Genomic DNA, 15530 nt, shown 5'->3' on the forward strand with positions numbered 1-15530 from the left:
GTAAACTGTATTAATATTCATGTTTCACAGTAATAATATATGGCTAATAATAATAGTTATAATATTGTTACTAGAATACTACTTGGGTACTCGTTCGTATCGAGGTCATACATATTAATGTTTTGATACGGTATGTAAATAAAACGTTTTATTATTTTTAATCAAATTGTACTACATGAATTCACAGACAAACACAAACCATTAAATACAAACCATTTTAAATTAAATGTGTTTGTGAACCATTAGTTCATCATTAGTGAACCGTGTGTTATTTGATTTTAGTATTTTTCACTTTATTTATTTTTACAAATAGTTACAAAAGTATGTTTTAAATTATTTAAGTTGAGAATATTGTACAGAAAATGTTGATTGGTTGATGGGCAAATTTATAATACTGTAAAAAATCCAACAAAAGTAGGTATAAAGAAATAACAAAATTCATATTATTTCCGAAAAACTAAGCACCTTAAATATTGTTGTACGGTGTAGTTATTATTAATATTAAATGTTTTATAAAAAATTTATTTTTGTCTACGCAGATTTGTCTAGTATAATTTATACTGTTATGAAAATAATAAAATTGTATTTGAATTAATAGCAACCGAGTTCTCTAGTTGAAACCCTTGCCTTTCCCCGTACAAACTCTGTATATTTGAAACTGTATATGGTTTATATATATAAGTTTATTAGGGAGATTTATTTTGGGTTAGCATATTAACCACTACACCTAACTTGACCTAACTTAACCTAACCTTACAAGTGACCGTAAATATTAAAGGAGTTTTCCTTTATCCCTCGAACAACTCAGCTCAATAATTATGACTAACTGTCACAAGTTGTTAATAACTTGTGTATGGTGCAACAAACAACTTGAACATACCAATGTATATTGTACTTCTATTTTTATACGCTTTAAAAATTAGCTGATCTATAAAAAAGGTTATATATTTTTAGAATATTACAATACATTTTTTTAGACTTTACTCGCGCTTAAGAAAAAGTCCGTTGACAATTATACACTAAAGTTTGTTTTAACAAAATATTACGTTTAATCTAATTTGTGGCGAATTAAGTTTTCTGTTTTCTTTCTAAATATTAATCATACTTTCAAAACTTTTTAAACAAATTAGTTGTTTCTTGCCTGTGGCTAAATATTCTTTTCCGGAGAGTAAAAAGTTACTTTTTTATTAAAAAAAAGAAAAATTTAACTAAACTATTATTATTGTAATATGTATACAGACAAGTGACAGTACAAATAATTATTGTCATTGTGTAAAACAAATCAATTCTATCTCGTTTCTGCTTTAAATGATTGACTTTCAAACATATGTCGTTGATAATTTTAAAGAAATAAAGATAAACAAACGTGGTCTGTGTCTGTGGTCAGTCGGGTAAAGTTGAAAACTGATATCAAATTCGAAATCAGCAATCCGTATGAAAATGAGAAAAAACCCCAAAAATGTATTAATTTTTCAATTTAAAAAAACGACAAGTTATAATATATATTTTTTAATAGTCAAATTAATCCGATTAATCAAACTTAAATCGGATATTGTTCAAGAATAGTACGAATTGTTAAAAATCTTTTCATTATTTTTATTTTTTAAGAGTGATTTTAAGATTCAGGATCTGATTATAAGACTGATGGTTAATCAAGCTTGAGTCTATACAGTAAAAAACAAAATGTAAAAACTTTATGTTACTTTAGACTTAAGAACACAGTGCGACGGCCTTTTGACCATTGGTTCTAATAAAATTCGTTGTGTTTAGTTTTGTTGCCCAACATAATATACCTACGCCGACGATTATAACGGACTTAAATATAATAGTAAACTGTTAAAGAGCTCGACATGACGATATGTCACAACCGAGATAATACGAATTGGCTGTAGCACATTATGTCAACTATAAAATTATGCACAACACATTACGGATGCATTCAGGTGATCGTTGACATTACAGGCTTATTGCAAAAGTCATTTTGGTGGCATCGGCTAAACCGCAAATATACAATATATAACCCTCATGAATATAGACTTAGCGGTTGGTCTTAAAATATTCATCCCAGAATCGATCCCAGTCGATGAACGGTACATTTTCTAAATAAACATCAACATTGTCCACGAGTACAATAACATATTATCTCGTCTAGTGCATATAATATTATTTTTTTTGGCATTTGTAATAAACATATAGTAGTTGACCATTGTATGGATGCACATTACATTGTAGTTATCGCATATAGGTTCTAGCATTGCAATAATATAGTCTACTGATATAAGCCGGTAATAACAATTACCAAAATCCGATCACCACATATTTGTTTACGTCATACATGTCACAGTTCAGACAATGTAGCAGACAAGACATGTTGTAGCGTGTTAAAATGGAACACTCAGTGTTTATAAAAGCTGTTGGCAGTAAATGCTAACCGACGATTGTATACTGGCTATAATTTGTTGTTTAACTTTTATTTAAAGAATATTAAGCACCAAATTTACGTTGATAACGTAGCTTGTTATATTTCCCTTATTTGTATATAATATATATTTAATTAATACAAAAGTTCAATTATTATGTCAACAGACAAAATCGTTTAGTCTAAAACTTTTAACTTATACCAACTGGGTTACTGCGAGTAAATAATTGAGTTAAAACATAAATTCTTTTACATAGCTGTTTTCTAGTCGAACTTAACATGTATTATCTCTGGTGCAACGTTGCCAGGATTTGGAAATAACGCGTTTTGATTTCGACTTGAGGCAAGTGTATGCCTACGCATGGCTTTTGTTCGTTAAGTGACCTTAACACGAACGCATTTCGGGATAATAATATATTATATTGCGTGGGTTTAGAAAAATGTGTAAGCAGACTAACGATTGAACAAAGCTATATTTTGAAGGGATTTGTTGCTAAATCGAACGGAAATAAAAACAGTCGAAGACGGGAATTCCACGAGCATCTGGTTAGAGCAATCAAAATTCAAACCACCATAAGAAAAACTATCGACAACTGCAGAAATGGTTATTTTAAAGCTGCGTTTTTCCCAATGATTTCCGTCCAATTTACCGAGGAGAAACGTGACTTACTTGTTAACACCTTATATCATATTTCAAAAACGTAATAATATTTGTTGAAAAATAAAAAAAGGCACATCGTTCGTTGTGCGATAAATCCGCGGTAATCTACAATATTTTTTACACGGTCATCTCCCATTCTCTCCTTTTCTAGTCAACCGCATGGGTTGTCCAATATGTGCTCCTATACCGTAGAAGATACAAACAAATATATGTATCCAACTCTTAATGCTAACAAATTTCACTCTAAAGCACAAGGCAAATCGTATTAGCGTTACAAAAAGGATTTATTAAAAACATAACCACAAAATATAACAAATCGGTTTAAAGCTATAAAAAAAACTGGACTTTAAGGAATAAACAGTAATCAGACAATCCAGTAAATACAAATAAAACCAAGTAAAGTGGATCTGGTGAAAAGAAATTGTTACTCTGTAAACCATAATACTAGTACTTACCTACTTATCTTGATATATTACAGCACTAATAGGCGACAAAATCCGATTCGGTATAGGAGACATTTAAGAAGTATCAAGAGAGTTAAAAAAACGTCTACTTCAATTTAAAACTTATACTCCACAATTTTAAATCTATAACAATACAAACTACTAAAAAATATACTAAATCATGAGTTTGTAAAACTATGTTTGATATCATATTTGAACATCAAAACATTTTATTTCTGTTTATTTGTTAGCTGAAATTTTCATTTACCTGTAAATCCGAAGTATGCTTAATCAGAAGTGAAAAATATTATACTGATGATCTGTAAATTCTAAACAGTCTAGTAACGCAAACATTTTTTTAATTAAATACACAATTGGGCTGTATATGATATTACCAAAGTGCTGGATCTCAGTTCAACATTTTTTTTAATAGCTAATTGTTATTTTGGAATTTAACTTTTAAACTCTCGAGAATAGTAATTAATAATAATCATGTGTATCGTACGCATACATACATGTTTAATTTGCTTTTATTTAACAAATAATATTACTTACTCTAAAAGAATTCTAGTTTTATTTCTTTTGCTCCTTTTAATGGAATGCGATAGCCTGTGTACGTTATAATAGTTTTTATGCCATTTTGTCGAGGATTTGAGCGGTGTGTGTTTTGGAGCAGAAAAACATTTCCTTTATTGTGATTTCGAGGAAACCTCCAAGGGATGCAACGTTATATTTTCAATTTAGACATATACTCGTATAAGATTGGGTAGTTTTGATTGAATACAATAAAAAACACAGTTTAGTTAATTTAAAATAACAATTTCCCACAACCATGATAAACCCGGTGTTCGACGTAAGTTTACCACCTTTTATATTATCATTAATTATCAAAGGTTGTCTTAATAACTATTTATATGCCTCGGGTAGATTTTATTGCTCTTCTTACTATTTAGGGAGTAATGTGCCCGTTAATGAGTTTAATAGTCTATGTGAAATTAACTTATTATTACCTATTAATTTACTTTTGATTTGCTGTTCAACCTAATTTTTTCAAGCCATTTTTTCTCTGTTGTCTTTTAGGTAACGGGGTCTATATATTATTAAGTAACATACAATATAGTGTTTAGTACAATTTATACAGTCATGTAATTTTTATGATATTTTAAAATGATCACATAAAGGTAGTCAAAAAGAAAACACTGAGACAGCAATTATTATTTTTCTGGCAAATGATTAAACTGTGTATAGACCAATAGACCGTAATACAACACAATGGAAATGGAAGGATTTCATAATTTCAAAGGCAGCTCACGTACGAACGGCTAAATCGGTTTAGGGTCAAAATCAGCAGTTAACTCAAAACCATATAGATATATATATATATATATACCGACCCACTATGCATTGTTCTTGTTTATGATATTTTTCAGTTCACATAAAAAATTAATCAAAAAATCAGTTTAATACACCTAGTTGAAAAAGCCAAAGCCCCATCGAAATTTTACTATTATACTTTTTTCAAACTTCTAAAGATCCCAAACGTATGTTTTTTTATAAACATTTAATAAAGTTTTTAAATAAAATATTATACTGTTTTTTTTATCATATTCGATCATTACCGATGACAATAATATCTAATAACCTACTTGATTGTACTGGATACTTGGAGTGTATTTTTTTTAAGCTCTAAAAGTGGCTGTCAAACAAATATTGTTTAAAGAGTTACATGATCTACAAAGAAATATGTAATCTATATATTTTTGTTTAGATAACCCAATTTATCAAAGTTGTAGGTATATAAGCATCATTGCTTTTTCAGCGGTTTTGCTAACTGCGGGCGCTGTGTGGCATTTAATAAAAATATTTTATTACTTGGACCTAACATATTTTATTTGGTCAATAAAAAAGTAAAGAGTGTATTTATCTATGAACACACTTAAACACCATTAGTGTACTACATATTTACTTGGAATTTTTTCCGGTAATATTTAACAAACAAATGTTTTTTCATGGTTAAATATAACCGCCTAGCCTGCTCAGTTTTCCAGAAAAGTGCATCTTCCAAGACAGGTTTTACCGTACCAAAACAAATTGCTGTAACGCCTTCTTAAATGCTAACGCTGCCTCTTCCAAGAAAGAAGGTTTCTTAAGTTCTAACAATTTACCGAAAATTGGTTTATCTGTATTTTAAGTAACGCTGTCTGAAGAACCGATGAGTTGAATGAGATAAATAAATGTCCACGACGCTTTGAGTGGATTGTATTTTGAAAATTCAATCGAACAAACCAGACTACAAAATTTCTTCTGGGGTCTCGTCGTTATACTATAAAAGATCAGCAAACACAAATGTACCGAAATCCCTTGTACGTGTACAATATCATAAAGTACATTTTAAGGAAATCCTGTTTTAAAACCCACATTTCCTCGACTTGTTCGAGCAAAAAAAACTTTATTGCTCCTGTAAAAGAAAAGTCTCCCGCAGGGTTAGTTTAAGTGGCAAGGGTCCCGTTCGTGATGTTCTCATCAATTTTCAATAATAACATAATGCTTAACAATTTCTCAGTTCCATATAACTCGTGGTAATATAAACGGATACGCTTTCAGAATAATATAAACATTGATTTTTCTCTCTCTCACAACCGTCATCACGTTAAATGTTCACAGTTTTAGTGTTATCTCTGTTCCTGTATACGGTTAGGTTAGGTTAGGTTCTACCCATTTCAGTTTAAAACAAAAACATTTTTATGTTACATTATTTTTGTACCAATAAAAAATGTTACCTGTTATATTTTGAACTACATTAAGCAAATTACATAGTTTAAAGCAACAGTAATAAAAATTATTGTAGATTCCTAAGGTTTCATTAATTTTGTTAAACTCAATTTAGAAGTGTCAGTTCTTGTGCTATAGTTTTTTTTATCAAAATACAATATTAATTAAATATCTTTTTAATTTTTTATCTGAAATGTTTATTTACTTGTAAATTTTAAATGTACTTTATAAAATATTTTCTAGGTTAATAAATTGTATATAAGTTTGATGCGAGGTGTAGTTTACACAAAAAACAATGTGCTGTGGTATACAGTTAGCTGTATTGATTAATTATTGACAAATAAAATAACTTGATTTTTTTAAATTTTATTGTTAAAATTCGTTTAGTAAAAAAATATTGCATCGAAGCTAAGAATAAGTTAGATAAAAGTTTGTTGTACAAAATACACTATTGCGTGTGGTAAAGAGTTAATTAATATGTATCAAAATTTTTTTGGTTTTTTTTTTTACAAAAAACTGACCAAATATTGATGTTAATGTATTTGAATATTGTTATATAGTTTATGCTCAACTTCTTCTTCTTGTCGTGTCCGATTTTAAAAAAATGCCAATAACAGTAATATTAATAATATAGTTAAATTTAAATTAAAAAAATAAATAAATAAAACAGGTAAATACTTAAATACTAAAATAAATAAATCAATTTGGTACATCTAATAAAAATCACATATTTGGTAACGTTCTATATGTTATGCTCAACTTAATGCATTGTACAACAAAATATTGCCTTTATTTTTAACAAAATATAAATGCGTTTTATAACATTTTTCGTTGAATATAGCGTTAGATTTTCTCAATTACCTAGATCTAACCCTGAAGTCATCTCCAAAATTGTAAGCAACTCACAAAACAAAAATTAAAATGTTCTAAAAAGAGCAATTAACTAATACAGATAAATATTCACATGTCATTCGTAATTCAATGATAAAAGTAATTATAAAATATGGTAATGTTTTAAAGTGTAAAAAATAATACAGTTAAATTATAAATAAACAAAAACCTCCTGCTGAATTATTATGGTTCATGTCGCACTTAACTTCTGTCATAGGTATGAACCATAAATTAAATTATTTTATTTTAAGAGTGTGCTCGTTAAACTATAAGCATTATAAAAACGGCATTAACGGTTTTGGTGGAAACATGAGCATATTACTATTCCGACTTGAGAAATTATTTTTTATGGTCTTCTATCTAGTTAAAACGCATTGACTATTAAACATATACTGTAACATACACTACTCACACTTTTAATACAAAAAATAACAACTAAAATGTCAATAAAAGGTAACCATCAGATGTTTTACACAAAGAGTCATTTTCATTATCTGACACTTAACATGCACTATCCATTTACCTGCCAGTGAATTAGTTTAACTGAAAAGAAGCGCATTTTATGGTATGCAAATATTTCATTTTGGTTATTTATTGATAATAAATGTCGCATAATACAATAGTTATTACTATTACTTATACTATAAGTACATCAGTTAATGTTCATTTTCCAGCAGCACATTACAGCACACAGGAAGTTCTCTTTGATGTACACGAATCGCTGATAATAATCTTTGTACAACGTTAAATGATTTTTTTTTATATGCTTTTCTTTTTCTTTCTTATCGTATCAAGTCGTCTGAGCCGAATCTCTAGGCAAATAGGATCTTTTATTTTTGTATTTGCATTATGCTTTTAATTTAATGACTTGTCAGTGCCAGACAGACACTTCTCGAATCACTGGAATACATCATCACAAGTGATTTTGAAATTGGAAAATTATACTTATATTATCCCCAATTTTTTTTTTTTTTGGTTAATTTATAATATGGACAATTTATATTGATTTCATTATATTTACCGTGGAAAGTAAAATATAGGTAAGGTACTTAGAAATACTTGCTTTTTTATTTTTTTGTAATTAATTTTAACACGACAGATTCATGATGATTAATGTTTCAATATTATCTTGTCTTGGAGATGTTTTATGTGGATTTAGTATCATGTTTGTATAGTAGCAAAATTTTTGTACTAGAGTGTCATGCAGTTTTGATCATTAATAAAACTCTTGTATCGCCATTGGACAAAAAATAATCATAGTGCGGGTCTATGAAATACGATTTTTCACTGTAAACATTAACTTGACGAACGGCGGAGCATTAGACATGTCCAAGAAAAGGATTAAAAGAAACGCATTGCACACTGTTTTGTAATTTATTTCGAGTTTTTAGAAGAGCGTGCTGTGTTAAGTATGACTTGATTAATATAAATATATAGGTACTCTATTTTATGGGATCGACCAAATTGTTTATATTACTATTATTCGCTCGCTTCTATAATTAAGCCAACACTACTGTAATTACAACATGTTTTCGATTATTTATTGTGGAAGTAACATAACAGAAAGACATGCAAACAAGTTATGACCGACACAAAGTAGGACTGAAGAAGTCGCACTTGGCTTGTTTGTGGTGACGGGTGCAGAATGAATGAACAGCATTAAAGATAGATGAGGAATATATAAAATAGAAGTCGGTTGTGCTTAATATAGTCTAGCTGTATTACGGTAGTACACTTTTGACTATACCGTAGAGCCATTAGAAGCCGATCACCATGATTGGTCTAATTTGAGTTGATATTAATGTTTTTTGACAATACCCACAAGTATTAACTGTGACAAAAATGCAATTAAATTATTAACTTTGTTGGCTTTTGGCGGAAAGAACGAAGGAGATGACGTCTGGAACCTACCAGTGAACATTTGCTACAGATAAACATTGAAACCTCATATGTCCAACAAAAACAACTTGCCTACACCTGAAAGCTAAGAAAATACTATAAATATTACAAAATATATAAATTTTGTGTCATGTGGACTCGACAGATATGAGAGAAAGGCTAAAATTGTATTTTAGCTTTCTTAACAAAAGAAACGAAGTATATTTTGACAAAACTAATAATAGTTTAGAGATTTGGTAAAAAAGTTTACCAGCAATTAACATTTTACCTCTCGCAAATTAACGAGTTGAAAGTTTAATAGCTGGGTAGCTGGTCGTGCCCATGTTTAAAGTTAAGAATGGGATCTCTTGAACGATATACAAGTGTTAAAGCTGTCTGAAAAGAAAATACGTTACAGAAGTGTACAGAGAAAGATTTATACATTAGAGGAAAAACTAAAAGCAGTGGGTGTTGTTTATGTTAGAAAATAGTACACAGAAAATAGAAAGGCTACATTTTTGAACACTCTACTTTTTTCTTTTGTGTTTTGAAAACGGGTTTGAACTTTTTAATTGGTACAATTCTTCTTGTTATAGTTTTCTAATTTCAACATCAAATATTTTATCTTTTTCGGCTAATTAAATTATTCGATTGACTTTTCTGTAAGTTATTGAGTTTTTTTTATTAAAGGACTTTATGTTTTAAACACTAATCCGACGGACAAGTTAGATTTACGATAAATGTAAAAAACTAAGATCCGAGATTGATTGCGTTTTAATCTAGCTTTATTTAATTTGCCCAAGTAATGGAGTTCTTCGATTTTTAAACTGCTCTTAAATTAAGCGACACTATTGCGAAGTTGCATTTTATTAAATTGGCTTAACCCGATGGGATTTTATTTGAAATTAAATAAAAAATATATCAATTTATTTTATTAATGAAACAAGTACATTTTTATCGAGAACATTATTATTAATATTTAGCGCTTGTTTTATCTATTGTGTACAGGGATATAATAAATAATAATATTTGTCATTTATAAATTTATTCTCTTGTTTATAACATGACCTACCAAACCTAACCGCTTTTGGGGGAAAAAAATGTATTGTTGACAAAGGATATAAATTTAGTTTTAAAATTTGATTTGTAATTTTTGCAAAACAAAATAGTATATTTTCATGAAATTAAATTAATAATATGGTTATTTATTTTATAATAACCATTCCTCGTTGAATAAGCAAATTAAACTCTATTATTAAAAAATAATGAATTTAAAATGAAAATATCATCGTTATCCATTTATGACATCTGTAACAATTCCCATCTACAATCCATTCAGACGTCTAAAAAGCTTCTAGTGCCGTAACCAACTATAAAATCTTAAATAAAAAATAAAATATTACTAAGGCATTCAAGCAGGCAACTTATAGTTAAGTGGTTTTAGTGAAAGGTTTTTTTGTTCGACATTTTCATAACATAGTCGCTTGTTTAAATACAAAATATATATATATATATATATATATATATAGAATATAAAAAACATGTTAAAAGCTTGTCTTCTCCTCCTCTGAGACATCATTTTTATCTATTCAAGAGTATTCCTATTTAAATCGCATGTCGCTTTATAACAAGCTGTAATTTGTTTATAAAAACTTTAATTTTATTAAAAAATATAAAATATATGACGATTACGTGGCATCAAAACGATTTTATTAATTAACTTATTTGAGTAACCTCGTTAAATTGTATTCAATGGACAATGAAATATGAGTTTCACCAATAAAACTAATTGTCAGTTAATAAAATCATCCATACAATTTCGTAAATAACTTCAAATCCCAATGAAATTTGTTTTATCTCTCTCGACTTGTCCATTAACAATAATTATCAAAGATTCAAGATTGAACTGAATTAATTTTAATCGAGTTGAACATTATTGTTTAAGTATGAAATCGTCAAACACAATACTTGTAAGCTATATTTTACTTGAAATCGAACTTTCGAATGCCATGATTAAATATTTATAATTGTATAGATAGATGTGTCTGCCCATACTTACGCTAAAATTATGGAAAATTATCGTTTATACAAATTTTTGGTTGAAAAAGTCTTGGAAATTGAATAAGTAATAATTGCAATGAAATAGAAAAAAATTGTACAAAACAAATTAAAAAAAATCCGCTTTAAAATGAAGGGATAAGGGAAAATACATTTATTATTGAAACATGTTACACAAAATACCAAAACATTTATTTTGAAATAAAAATAATTTCCGAACGGTTAAATGTTTTTTGTATTTCTGCCGAAAAGTTATGAAAACATATACATAGGACTTTTTTTACAAATGTCCTTTTGTATTTAACAAAATTCCATACATTTATCCAAAATATACATACATATACAGAAAAACTGAGCAATTTTGCATTTTGTGAATAATTCAGAGCACATACTTTAAATTGTTTTTTTTGTGTAAAAGTATTTCAGAATGTTTTCAAAAAATAATCGAGAAAAAAATATTTAATCAATCATTGTACATACAATGAAAATGTACTACACCCTCCTGGCCTAATGGTATTTGTAGTTTGCGGTAATCCGCGCTTTTCCCAACGATAGAAAAAATTGGGAGTTTTTTGAGTAGGTGAAATTTCGTTCAACAATGTACCTAACCCATTGAACGTATCTAATGCGTTAGCAAAAATATGGCCCTACTTATTGGAATAAAACTCAAATTACTTTCCACTTAATCCTAATCAGGTCTCAGAATCAATTTGTTTCCTAAATCGTTTTCAAAATTAATCTCACAGCTGATCAAAGTGATACTGCGTACACTACACAATCTTAATAATGATGTTATTATATTTTATGAAAGACAATAATTCACACACTTAATAATATACGGATTTTATGGTGTTATTTTCAAATATTTTATTGACGTCGGCCTCGGATTTTATGGTGTTATTTTCAAATATGTTATTGACGTCGGCCTCTTTTTCACCACCCTTGACGAGCGTGTTTCATAAAAATAAACATCATAGACAATATCATTCAAACCCAGCTGTTAGCAGCATGTGCGTTCGCAACCTACTAAGTGGGAAAACGTTAGGAAAAGGACCCGCGGGAAAAGCGCCTGTAAAGACCACCATCGGCATGAGATTGCCTGTACGACTTTATCCGGATGTTGCCATTAAAATAAACAAATTGCTACCACGTAGACGGTGTATACGATCCATCAATGGATTAAGATTTAGCCGGGCATTGTTTGCTAATCCGTTCGGTTGAAATAAATCATGCGTGGCCAAGGAAATTTACGAGGGTATCTAGTCGATTCCTCTTGGCCTTTCCGGCGGTCTCGTCGAATAATTCATTGCAGCTTACGCGGTTAGAATCTGACGACCTTATTTTCTCCATATACCTACATACATACAGAAATATGATACATAATATATAATGTGATATACATATATGAATGTAAAGTGTTAGCTGGTTGGGCTCAACGTATACAAAACGTCCCGTCTATCTAACCCGTGTACTCGGTGTTCTTAAGAAAATACTAATAACCGTATAAACAAAAATCAGAGTAAATAGTATCGAAAAAGTACAACAAACTATTTTTTGTTTGAAATTTAATTGAATTTTTTTTGTTTCAAATATCAAAGCTAAAACTCATTTTCCTAACAATCGTTTATAATAAATGTATCTTAATTTGGGTAAATTTTTTATTGTAATTCAATTTATTGTAATTCTCTCAAAATTAGATAAACGATTATGTCTTTAAAAAACAATAATATGTATCTAATAATAATATGTATGTGTCTTTATTAAAAAAGTAATTGTTTTATATTAATATATTATAACTTCAGCTGGGAGTTTTTCCAAAACATTTGTTTTCTCCTTAGAATTTCTAGCGTTAGAAAAAAAGGTGTAAGTCTCACGTATTTGATTGTTATTTTTTCCAACACACCAGGGGGACGACAATGATTTTAGAATTGAGTTTTATGCTATTTTTTTCAGAAAGTTTTGTACGCGGTCGACTAAAAAAAAAAATACCTAATATAAAACACAACTATGTGTTGTTTTTTGTGAGTATTTTAAAATGTATTGGCAATAACAAAATGTTAATACTCTTAATGTTTGCTTTTTCTCATTTTACTTTTGTTTTTTTTTTACATGTACTCGAACGCTGTTTTTTTTTTGTTTAAGTACGGTGCAAAGGAAAATATTATTTTGTATACTTTTCGGTATTACTTTTTGGATTTTTGTAACCAGTAAACAAAAAACAAACAGCTTAATTCAATGCAAATGTAATAAAGAGTTTTATTTTTCTGTTTTTATTTTGTTGATGTATTACTCTTTGTTTTGCGGTTTTTACGGTTTAGACGCCAGTCACTGTATTAGGCTGCGACGGTAACATTGAAGTTGTCTTTAGTAAAAAGCAAAAATAAATATTATACTTATTATACATAAATATCCATGAGAGCAAAATTATTACACCCCAAATTATCCCCGTTAGATATTACAGTTATGAATTGTTTATTTTTGAAAACAATTATTTTATTCATTTTTGATAACAATCTCACGCGTTCACATTGGAACGGTTTTTCTTGTGTAAGTATATCTTTTATAGGTAACTAATCGATGTTTAATAGATAACAATATATTTTATTGTAGCGCATAGCAGTTGTACCACCTATAGGTGTCTTTATATTTTTCATACTTTATTAAGATTTCTTCTATATCATAATATTGTATGTATTTTAGATGTTTTTATACACGTTCACATTAACTGCTTTGGTCTCTTATGCTAATACTTTTTTGTATTATAACACAAAACGCTTGAATTTAATTCATCTAATTTTAGATTTATAAATAAACGTTATAAATATAATAAGTGTAAGTAGTGTATAAATAAATATTATCATAATAAATGATCAAACAAATTGGAGTACTTCTGTTTTTTTTTCTATACAAACGCTAAATAAACGATTTAAATTTAAAAAAAACATATTATACATTTATAGAACCTGAAACAACCAACATAGTTTTATCATTGCTTTATTTTTAATTTGAAACGTTTTCTTTATCGTTTTCCATTACAATACAAATCTCAATGGTGTATACATTTAAGAGTCTTTCGCTTTTAATGAAGTGACTCATGTTGCTTACAATAAGTAGTTTCGCTTTCGGTGTCTAATGTCCTATTATAAGAAGTCAAAGACTTGGATGGCAACTTGGTTGGTTGGCATACCACTTTAGTTTCGTCTCATGTTTACGAGCAAACTTTTTTAATATGTTTCCATTTTATTAGGTAAAAGTATTCGTATAACCAAACGTGTATCATGCCATAAAATTGGTAATCAAGTTCCAAAAAGCTTGAACAATAAAATTGTCTGGGTTTTGAGTTGAGCCTTACTCTAAGTTGTTTGATTTATATGGCCAGAAAGCCCGTTGTAAGATGTATTTTTGTAAACATTTCTTACAACAGAAAAATATCGGTTAATGCAATATTGATAAAACAAGACTCTGGTATGCAATTTTCCCAAAGATATAGTGTGTAAAATTATAGGTATTTTATTGATATATTTTACTATTTTTTGTTTTTAAGTAAACCCGCAATTTTTTTCCGTCACACTTTTCACAAAACTGATACGTTGTTAGGCAATTAAGTGCAAGTGAAATAAACGCAAAAGCTATTTTTCAATGTTCAACACTGAAGTGTCTCCAAGTTGAGCGAAGTTGTGTTTATATGACATTTGCATAATTAACAATGTCATTAAGTCACTGTATTAGCTACAACGTTTCTTAAGATTTATTACTGTTATTTTTATCGTTATGTAAAAAAAAACAAACATCATTAGTTTGATTTATTGTTTGTATAGATTAAAATTCCATTTACATAATTATCCGTACGCTTAAACTGTTTCACTAAAATACAACATTGTACCTGTTTTCAGAGTAATTAAAATAAGAATTATTTACATTTTAATTTACGAACAAGATATAATTGAATCTACCGTTTTCGTTACATCGTTAATGTAACTACACTAAGCGACCAGTCTTAGTTTATTTATTAATTCATTTTTGAAAAGAACACAATTTAAGAGTATATACTTATGCAATTTAAATAATTGTGTAGAATATAACGATAAATGTTGAATAACTATAAAAGTTGCACATAATATACATAATACAGTAGGCAGATGAGAAGTGTGGTTTTTTTTATTATTTGTTCAAAATGTATTGTTTTAATATTTTAGTTCTGAGGAGAGCTGACGCGGGGAACTATTTATCACACTTCTCACCGTCAAGTTATAGTCTTACCTAATATAACCCAAAAACGACACCGGGTTAACGATATTTTTTCAGTTTTTCACTTAATATAAGTAGCACCATATCTAAAAAATATGCTATTTGATTTTGAAACTAACTCTACTTCCTTTTCAAAAATGTATAGCGCGCAAACATTTTT

The 15530-nt window shown here is 28.6% G+C and overlaps 1 protein-coding gene across 4 annotated transcripts in view; it reads left to right on the top strand.

Annotated features, from left to right (window-relative positions):
- LOC126833562 (calcitonin gene-related peptide type 1 receptor-like) overlaps positions 1 to 15530 on the top strand; it is a 115015-nt gene that overhangs the window by 27353 nt on the left and 72132 nt on the right. The gene's annotated exons all lie outside the window — the stretch shown is intronic.

The sequence above is a fragment of the Adelges cooleyi genome, unplaced genomic scaffold (assembly GCF_023614345.1).
Source record: "Adelges cooleyi isolate 19-005CV unplaced genomic scaffold, UGA_ACOO_1.1 ACOO_flye_CR_arks_rails_tigmint_CR_PRNA_2, whole genome shotgun sequence".
NCBI classification, from domain to species: Eukaryota; Metazoa; Arthropoda; class Insecta; order Hemiptera; family Adelgidae; genus Adelges; species Adelges cooleyi.